The following is an 11,102-nucleotide window of genomic DNA, read 5'->3' on the forward strand; positions in this document are numbered from 1 at the left end:
TTTGGTGAAACCCAACTTATGAACTTTCTGTAGGAGTCATTCTTTGTTTAACTCAAATAAAAATTTTGATATCCCAAGATCTTCTAGAAGTTTTAGAACCTTAACTTATACATTCAGGTATATGATATATTTTGAGTTAAATTTTACGTATAGTGTGAAGGAAGAGTTGAAGATGATATTTTTTCCATATTCAAACCAAGTTATTTCAGCAGCATTTGTGGAAAAGACTATCCTTTCCTTCCATTGACTCACCATGGGACTTTTGTCAAAAATTAGCTACCATATATGTGTGGGTCCATTTTCTGACTCTATTCATTTCAATTTATTTATATGTCTCCCCTAGAATATCACACTGTCTCTTGAAGTCAAATATTGTAAGTCCTCACACTCTGCTCTTCCCTTTCATAATTTTTGACTCTACCAAGTCCTTTGGATTTCCAATAAAAATTTTAGAATCAACTTGTCAATTTCTACAAAATAAGGCTTCTGCCATCTTAGAATTGCATTGAATCTATAAATCAGTTTGGGGAAATGCACATCTTAACAGTATTCAAACTTCTAATCTATGAGCATGACATATTTCTCCGTTTATTTAGGTCTATTTTATTTCTCTCAGGCATGTATTATATTTGCCAGTGCATAGTTCCTACATCCATGTTTGTAAATTTATTTCTAAAAATTTCCTATTTGTAAAGCTATTATAAATAGTAAGCTTGAATTTCCTTTTCTAGTTTTCCATTGCTAGTATGTACAAATCAGGCTCCCTGCTTCTTTCTCTGTGTCTCTCATAAATAAATAAATAGTCTTTTTTTAAAGATTATATATAAAATATATTTTAAAAATGTTACATTTAAAAGTGTTTTTTAAAAGATTTTATTTATTTATTCATGAGAGACACGCACAGAGAGAGAGAGAGAGGCAGAGACACAGGCAGAGGGAGAAGCAGGACTCGATCCTGGATCCCGGGATCACCACCTGAGCCAAAGGCAGGGGCCCAACCGCTAAGCCACCCAGGCGTCCCTAAAGTCTTTTTTAAAAAGTTTTTATATTGTCCTTGGATACTGCAACCTTGCTAAATTTGATTATTACTTCTAGTATTCTTTTGGATTTATTGGAATTTTCTTTGTATATGATCATGCAATTTTCAAATAGAGTTCTACTCATTCCTTGCCTATTTGAATGACTTTTTCCTCTTACGTTATTTATTAGCTAGAATGGCCAGTAAATTTGTGATTAGAAGTGGTGAGAGAAGATATATTTTGTTTCCAGTCTTAAAGAGAAAGTGTTCAATCTTTCACCATTGATGACTTTAGGTGCTAGCTTTACATAGATGATGATATATAAAAATTAACTCAAAATAGATGATAGATTACACTAGTGGAAATGATTAAGAGTGGCTCCAGATTCTTTTTTATTTTTGCATATAGTTTTTTTCCAGCACCATTTATTGAAAAGACTATCTCATTTAGTTTCACTGATCTATATAATAATTCAGATCTATAGTTGCACAAATGCTTCTCTATACTGATGACCAGCCTTTTTTTTTTTTTTTTGATGACCACCTTATAATCAGTGTAAATGCTCCAACTTTGTTCTGTTTAAAAACTTAAAAAAAACCTTTTAGCTACTGCAGGTCCTTTCATTTTTCATATGAATTACATAAATAGTTTGTTAATTTCTTCAAAATGCCTTCTGGAATTTCAACTGAGATTTATTGAATCTATAGATCAATTAGGAAAGAATGGACATCCTAACATTTAGTCTTCCAAATCATGAACCTGTTATACAACTTCTTTTAGTTAGATCTTTAATTTGTCTTAGCTGTGTTTTGTGGGATTTAGTATACAGGTTTTGAACATATATTGTTAAATTTATTTAAAAGCAGTTCATATTTTTGATGCATTTCTAACTAATATTTACATTTCAATTTCTAATTTTATGTTTACTATTTAGAAATACAATATATGGACCTTGTATTTTCCAATCTTGCTATACTTGTTTATTTGTTCTGGAAGCTTTTTTGTGATAGATTCCTTACAATTTTCTACACGTGTGATCATATTATCTATGAATGAAGACAGTTTTATATCTTCTTACCAATCTGTGTGCCATTTTTTTTGCCTTAATGCACTGTCTATTTTAGGGGGAAAGCATTCAATCTTTTTGAGTATACTATTAGCTGTAAAATTCACTAGGTGTTCTTTGTCAGGTTATGATATTTTCTTTCCTTTCCATGCCATTTCCAGGTTGCTGTGAGTTTTTAACATGGATGATTGTTAACTTTTGTCAAATGTTTTTTTATATCTTTTGAAATGATCATTTTTGCCTGTTTTTTTAAAATTCAAATTCAATTAATTAACATATAGTGTATTATTAGTTTCAGAGGTAGAGTTTAGTGATTCATAAGTTGTATATGACACTCTGTACTCATTGATTCTAGTGCCTTATTCATTTTTTAATTTAAATTTTAGTTAACATACAGTATAATATTGGTTTCTGGAGTAGAATTCTGTGATTCGTAACTTACATCCAACATCTAGTGCTCATCACAAGTGTCCTCTTTAATACCTCATCCCCCATGTAGCCCATCCCCCACCCACCTCCCTCCATCAACCCTCAGATTGTTCTCTATCATTAAGTGTCACTGATGGCTTGTTTCCCTCTCTCCTTTTTTTCTTTTCCCCTTTCCCATATGTTCATCTGTTTTCTTTTTTAAATTCTACATATGAGTGAGGTCACATGGTATTTGTCTTTCTCTGATCAACTTATATTACCTAGCATAATACACTCTAGCTCCATCCACATTGTTGCAAATGTCAGGATTTCATTCTTTTTGATAGCTAAGTAATATTCCATTATATATATCCATTCATCAGTCCATGGACATTTGGGCTCTCTCCATAGTTTGGCTATTGTTGATAATGCTGCTATAAACATCAGAGTACATGTACCCCTTCGAATCTGTATTTGTGTATCCTTTGGGTAAATACCTAGTAGTAAAATTGTTGGATTGTAGGGTAGTTCTATTTTTAACTTCCTGAGGAACCTCCAAACTGTTCTCCAGAGTGGCTGCACCAGTTTGCATTCCTACCAACAGTGCAGGAGAATTCTTCTTTCTCTTCATCCCCACCAACACCTGTTGTTTCAAAACTGGAAGCATCACAACTTTTGATTTCACACTATATTCCAAAGCTGTACTCATCAAGACAGTATGGCTTTGGCACAAAAACAGACATATAGATCAGTGGAACAGATTAGAGAACCCAGAAATGGACCCTCAACATTATGGTAAACTAATCTTCAACAAAACAGGAAAGCACATCCAATAGAAAAAAGACACTCTCTTCAACACATGGTGTTGGGAAAACTAGAGAACAATATGCAGAAGAATGAACTTGGACCACTGTCTTACACCAAATGCAAAAATAAATTCAAAACCGATGAAAGGCCTAAATGTGAGACAGGCAACCATCAAAATCCTAGAGGAGAACACAAGTACAAATTTGTTTTTTCTTTTTGGTCATTTGTTTTGTTTCTTCAATTCCACATATGAGTGAAATCCTATGGTATTTGTCTTTCTCCGACTGACTTACTTAGCATAATATTCTCTAGATCCATGATGCAAATGGCAAGATTTCATTCTTTTACATGGCTGTGTAATATTTCAGCATGTGTGTGTGTGTGTGTGTGTGTGTGTGTGTACATCTTCTTTATCCATTCATCTATATATGGACACTTGGACTGCTTCCATAATTTGGCTATTGTAAAAAATGCTGAAATAAACACAGGAGTGCATGTATTATTTTAAGTTAATGTTTTTTCTTCTTTGGATAAATACCCAGTGGTAGAATTATTGGATAATATGGTAATTCTATTTTTTTTAACTCTGGTATAGCTAATATACAGTGTTATATTCGTTTCAGGCATAAAATATAGTAATTCAACAAATATATATATATCATTATATATATAATTCAACAAATGTATAAAATATATATGCATATCTATTTTTAGTGCTTATCATGATCAGTGTACTCTTTAATTCCCATCACCTATTTCACTCATCCCTCCACCCACCTCCCCTACCTACTTTAACCATGCAGACAACAGCTGGTAATATAATGAGGTAGAAAGTTCCTGTATCCCTGAATGACCTTGTATAGTAGAACTGTTCCACCACCTTAGGCTATTCATCCTGTTGCATGAAAAAGAAAAATTTCTGTATCATTTAAATCAATGTATTTGAGGGACTCTTTTTTGTTAGCTGTTATACTAACTAATATATTCACCAAATAAGAAGAAAAGAATATTCTGAATAGTCTCTAAGGATCTTACAAATCTTTTGATTTGATGGATTTCTATGAATTTTCTACAAGACTTTGGGAAATACAACGATGACCCTTAGTACAAAGCCTATGCTTTTTCAGGTTTCCACACTTTATTTTACAGCATGGGGCCTTCACTTGGAGCTTCCATTATTTAGGTACATTCCTTATGTTATTTTCTTAGCATAGCCATCTGGAGCACAGATTCTAAAATCGTCTCAAAGGTTCACATTGAGACTCCAACCACTTCCTAGTGTTTAATTAGTTAGAAGGTAAGTCACTTAACTACTATAAGCATCAATTCTTTATCTTAAAAAATGGGAATAAAAACTGTACCTACATTGTAGATATGTTTTTAGGATCAAAAAGCGCTTTCTCAGAATCTGACAAACACTAAACATAAATGTTAGCAAATTCTGATAACTCATTACTTTTGATCTTTTGTTTCCTTAGTGTGGAAAATTATTCCATTTCCTGTTCCTATCAAATTCTGATAACTCATTACTTTTGATCTTCTGTTTCCTTAGTGTGGGAAATTATTCCATTTCCTGTTCCTATCAGAATTCTGTTAATCTTTCAGAGCTCAGCCAAAATACTTCTACCACTGTTAGGGCTTTCCTGTTAATACCCCTCTACCCAGAAAAGTTTTCTCTTTCTTCATATGATGCATTGTTTGCAATAAGAAATTTGTGTAAGGATACAAAGCATTAAGTCATTGTGCTTCATATATACATATATATGTATATATATGTGTGTGTGTGTGTGTATAAAATTTTTACTTTTCACTAAATCCCAGTTTTCTGATTTTCCTTCTATGTCACAGGCCACTCCTTTTCAGTTTCCTTTGCTTGGCAGCCCCTCTTCTACTTCACTTCTAAATGGTAGAGTGCCTAGGGTTCAGTCCTTAGGCCTCTTCAATATTCATAGAGGATATCATTTAATCTCATGTCTTTAAGTACCTGATGACTATTTATGTCTACAAAATAGATCTCTCCTTAACTTCAGTCTCAAGTATTCAACTGCATTCTCAACATCTCCACTTAAGTATCTAATTGGCATCTCAAACTTAGCAAGACAAAAATATATCTTTAAATCCATGCTCTCAGCCTAATTTGCTCCTCCTGTAGTGTTCCCATTTTAATAAATTAAACTACCATTCATCCAATTGCTTAGGTCAGACACCTAGAATCCAGACTTCATTTTATCTATTTCTCTTACTCTCTACATCCAAGGCATCAGCATATATAGCCAGCTCTATCTCCAAAACTTATAAAATTCAACTATTTCTCACTGTTTTCTCTGCTACACACCTTGTTTAAGTCACCAACATCGCTGATCTTGCAACAGCTTCCAGTCACCCTGTTTCCTCACAGAACTATAAGGAAGATTTTAATATGGAAATAATAACAAATCTGCCTCCTAATCATACTCTCCCAAGACTTCATATCACATCTGCAGGGAAATCCAAACTCATCCAATGGCCTATAAAGGCCCTATGTGATCTAGCCCATGTCCCTCTCTTTGACGTCATCTCTAACCTTTTGCCTTTTACCTAACTATACTATCCTTCTTTCTGTTACTCATGCATGCCAAATTCAGTTTCATATTAGGTTATTTGCATTTATTTTATCTCTCTGCCTGCAATGGTCTTACTCCTGATGTTTTCATGGCTGACTCTTTCTTATCATTGTTCAGAGAGGCCTTCCATGACCACTCTTTCTAAAGTAATCGTCTACACTTACTCTCACGCCACCCAATTTAAATTCTCTATGTAGTACTTAATACTAGTTGATAATTTACTTGACTATATTTGTTTGTTTATGCGATTCCTATCTGTTGTACTTACCAGAATGTATGCTTTGCTAAAAAGATCTTGATTATTTTGTACTGAACTCCATACCCAGTATGTATCTAAAACAATTTGTAAACATATTAAGAATTCAAGAAATATTTGTTGAATGAATAACTTTGCCTTTAGTATCCCACACAGTACTTATTTGTTTTCCTCAGTCAAGTAAGTATAAAGAAACCATAACAAAAAACTATCAAAGTCAGAAACTTTGCAGAAAACTGTGTTGGACAAAAAACTTTATGAAGGCCAATCAATAGATGTACATAGAGCCACATGCATACATACATAGGTCTAGATGGACAGCCATAAAGTTTATTTCCAACTCCAACCAAAATGTAATAGTGGTAGGAGAAACGATGGTTAGTGCTAACCCATACCTTTAGTGGAGTGGTCTTATAAATTATTTGTCCTTTCAAGGAAATGTTGTGCTTCTTATGCTACTTAAGCTGGCACCTAACATACCCTATATTGATAACATGTAACTGTCACAGACTGGTCAGTGCCAATGACCATGACGGATAGTTACAGTGAATCATTGTCACAAGAGACCATCCTGTGGGTAGAACTCCTTTTTATGAAAAGACAGAAAGTAGCTGTATGACTAATATGATTTATTTGCAGTTGCTTATGACAGAAATTATTCTGACACCTGAATGATGCTCCCTTATCCATCCTCAGGAAAATACCCAGTACAGGCTATGTATATAAAGGACAGAGGTATAGCCATAAATTCAGTGATTCAGATAATCAAAAGTTGAAATGCTTCTGGAAAATGGATAGAACTTCTGATGCTGGCCACAATGGAGTAAGCTCACTATATCCTGTTTCTCCCATTAATTGTAGCTAAAAATTGTGAAGAGAAAAAACAAGAATTGCCTGAGTACTCTAAAAGTAAAGTAAATAATAGCAGGAAGACTGGATAGAAAAGTCAAAACTTGAAGAATGACTAAAATGGTAGTGAAGTACTTGGTTTTATTTTCTTCTTTTATATATACATATAAATGTTGAAGAATGACTACAATGGTAGTGAACTGCTTGGTTTTATTTTCTTCCTTTATAATAGGTTTTAACCCAAGGGTAGGACATGTTGCAGAGGTACACAGTGAGAATGAATAGGAAAAATTCTGAGACAAACTATTTTTTCTCACTTTCTTGCCTTGAGGGAAGACCCGATGATATGGAACTGCAAGAGAGCCTGAAGGGGACTATGACTCTAAGAGAAACCCAACATTCTGACCAAAGAAAATAGAAAAAAGGGGCCCCTGAGAGCTATAAAGTGTCGAGGGAAATCCTGGAGGTACGAATGCTAGAGAAAGGTTTCTCCTAATTCTGCGTATGAAGTAATACATGTCTTAGACTTGCCCCTGAGCAACATACACATAAAGCAGAAGCAAAGAGGCATAGTTTGAGAATTGAACTATGATATAAACCACTACATGAGTTTCAGACTAACTCCTGAGTGGCATATACATGAGGCAGACCCAAATACCACAGTAAAGGTTTTAAAACCTGAATTGACCTTGTAACCACTGCCCACAGAAGGTGAGGCGGAACTTGTGATTTGAGCCTAGGTGATTGCCTCCTAAAGCAAATAAACAAAAGTCTACATTCTACTGTCCCAGAGTCTTCAACATAGTATTCACAATGTTCAGATTACAATCCAAAATTATTCAAAATATAAAGAAGTAGGAAAATCAGGCCAATTTTAAAAGAAAATGATAATCAACAGATGCCAACACTGAGAAGGCACAGATGTTGGAATTATCAACGGTTTTAAAGCAATTATTAAAAACATGTAAGATGAAGGCGAACTCTCTTGAAATTAGTGGAAAGGTAAAAGTCCTCAGAAGAGAAAGAAATTATAAAAAAGAAACCCAGTGGAAATTTTAAAACTGAAATATAGAATATCTGAAATTACAAAAACCTCATTGGATGTGCTTAATAGAATTAAAACGGCAGAGGAAAGATTCAGATAGCTTGAAGAATGATCACTAAGAATCATCCAATTTGAAGAACAGAGAAAAAAGGAATGAAAGACTGAAAAGACCTTCAGGGATCTGTAAGATAATAACGTAAGGTATATGTTCATGTCATTAGAGTCTCAAAAAGATACTGATTGACTGAGAAATATATTGATACCCCTAAATTTTGAAGAAATAATGGCTAATAATTTATCAAATTTGTTTGGAGACATAAATTTACATTCAAGAAACTCAGCAAAATAAAAATAAAATAAATTCAACGAAAACCAAAAACAGATCCAGCATCATTAAGGTGCTGAATACGAATGATAATTTTCAAAAAAATCTTGAAAGCAGCCAAATAAAAATGACAGAATACTCAAGTAAGAACAATTCAAATGACTGAATATTCTTCATCAGAATCCATGATGGCCAGTAGACATTAAACATCTTTAAATGTTATAAGGAAAAAAAAGAAGAAAACAGACAAACTAGAGTTCTATATTCAAAGAAAATATCCTTTCAAAATGAAAGCAAAATAGACATTTCTAGATGAAGAAAAACTAAGAGAATTCATTGCCCACAGATTTTCTCTAAAGGAAATGTTAAAAAGTTGTATAGATTTAAGGAAAATGATAACAGAAGGAACTTCTGGAATGAAGGAATGAAGGAAGAACAAAAGAATTGGCCAATGTCTGCATAAATATAATAAGACTGTTTTTCTCCTAAGTTCTTTAAAATATCACTGTTGAAAGCAAAAAATACATTATCTGGTGGCATTTTCAATGTATGTAGGTGTGACACATATGACAACTATAACACAAAGGGGATCATGTAAACAGATCTGTGTGGCTGTAAGACTTCTGCATTGCACCTGAGGGGGTAAAATGTTGACTCTAACTTGACTGTGAGTGGTTAGACACACATTGTTGAAACCTCTTGAACAAACGCTAAACAAAAGAGATACAATCAAAAAGTCAACTGATGAATTAGAATATATATACACACATACACACACATATATAATTCTATACGTATATACATACATGTGTGTGTAAAATTATTCAAATATTGTCAAGGATGTGGAGGAACTGGGACTGTCATACAATTCTGATGGGAATGCAAAATGGGATAGCCATTGTGGAAAAGGATTTGGTAATGCTAAACATAGAGTTACCAGGTAACCTAGCAATCCTATTCTGAAGTATTTACCCTAGATAACCAAAAACATATGTCCATTAAAAAAAAACCTTGTGTATGAATATTTATGGCAGCACTATCCACAATAGCCAGAAAATGGAAACAATCCTAATATCCATTAACTGATGAAAGAACAACGTGTGGTACATCCATACTATTGACTACCATTCAGCAGGAAAAAGGCATGAACTACTGATATATGGGACAACATGAAGGAAACCCCAAAGGAGTATGCGAAGTGAAATATGCCAAATTCAAAATTAACAAGGCAGGAAACCACAAATGTTGGAGAGGATGCGGAGAAAAGGGAACCTTCTTACACTGTTGGTGGGAATGTGAACTGGTGCAGCCACTCTGGAAAACTGTGTGGAGGTTCCTCAAAGAGTTAAAAATAGACCTGCCCTACACCCAGCAATTGCACTGCTGGGGATTTACCCCAAAGATACAGATGCAATGAAACGCCGGGACACCTGCACCCCGATGTTTCTAGCAGCGATGTCCACAATAGCCAAACTGTGGAAGGAGCCTCGGTGTCCATCGAAAGATGAATGGATCAAGAAGCTGTGGTCTTTGTATACAGTGGAATATTCCTCAGCCAGTAGAAACGACAAATACCCAACATTTGCTTCAACGTGGATGGAACTGGAGGGAATTATGCTGAGTGAAGTAAGTCAATCGGAGAAGGACAAACATTATATGGTCTCATTCATTTGGGGAATATAAATAATAGTGAAAGGGAATAGAGGGGAAGGGAGAAGAAATGAGTGGGGAATATCAGAAAGGGAGACAGAACATGAAGACTCCTAACTCTGGGAAACGAACTAGGGGTGGTGGAAGGGGAGGAGGGCGGGGGGTGGGGGTGAATGGGTGATGGGCACTGAGGGGGGCACTTGACGGGATGAGCACTGGGTGTTATTCTGTATGTTGGCAAACTGAACACCAATAAAAAATAAATTTATTGTTAAAAAAACAAAAAACAAAAACAAAAACAAAAGGTTGTGTACCGTATAATCCCACTTATATGACATTCTGGAAAAAGGAAATTATATAGATGGAGAACAGATTAATGATTACTAGAGTTTAGGAAAGAGGTTTTATTCCAACAGGGCAGCACAAGGGAATATTTTAGGACGACAGAACTCTGTAACTTAATTATGATGATTTTCACATGACTCTATGCATTTGTCAAAATTCAGAGAACTGTATAGCAGAAAGAGTAAGTTTTACTGATTACATATAAAAAATTTAAAAAATGAGTATATGGTTGATCTCCGTATCATCTAGGAAAGAAAAAACAGTTTTAACCTAAAGAGTTATTGAATTTGAATATGATCAATAATTTAAAAAGAAATACTTTTTAAAAACTCTATCATTCGTGTTATTTAATATCCCTAAAAGCTGGAGTAAGCAGAATAATCAGAAGTTGGACAGCAGGTGGTCTCATCAAGAAGTCATCAAATTAACATGCCAGTCAAAATGATCACACTGCTGGGCCCTCACCCTAAAGAACTGACTTGCTGGGGAGGGACTGCTTTGGTATAGAAGTGGCACATTCCAAAGATATGTTCTCCCTTTTATTTTTTTAATCTTTTTTTTAAAAGATTTATTTATACATTCATTCAGAGAGAGCAAAGGGAGAGGCAGAGACACAGGCGGAGGGAGAAGCAGGCTCCATGCAGGAAGCCCAAGGTGGGACTCGATCCTGGGTCTCCAGGATCACTCCCCAGGCTGCAGGCGGCGCTAAACCGCTGCGCCACCGGGGCT

The sequence above is a fragment of the Canis lupus genome, chromosome X (genome assembly GCF_003254725.2).
Source record: "Canis lupus dingo isolate Sandy chromosome X, ASM325472v2, whole genome shotgun sequence".
In the NCBI taxonomy this organism is placed as follows: Eukaryota; Metazoa; Chordata; class Mammalia; order Carnivora; family Canidae; genus Canis; species Canis lupus.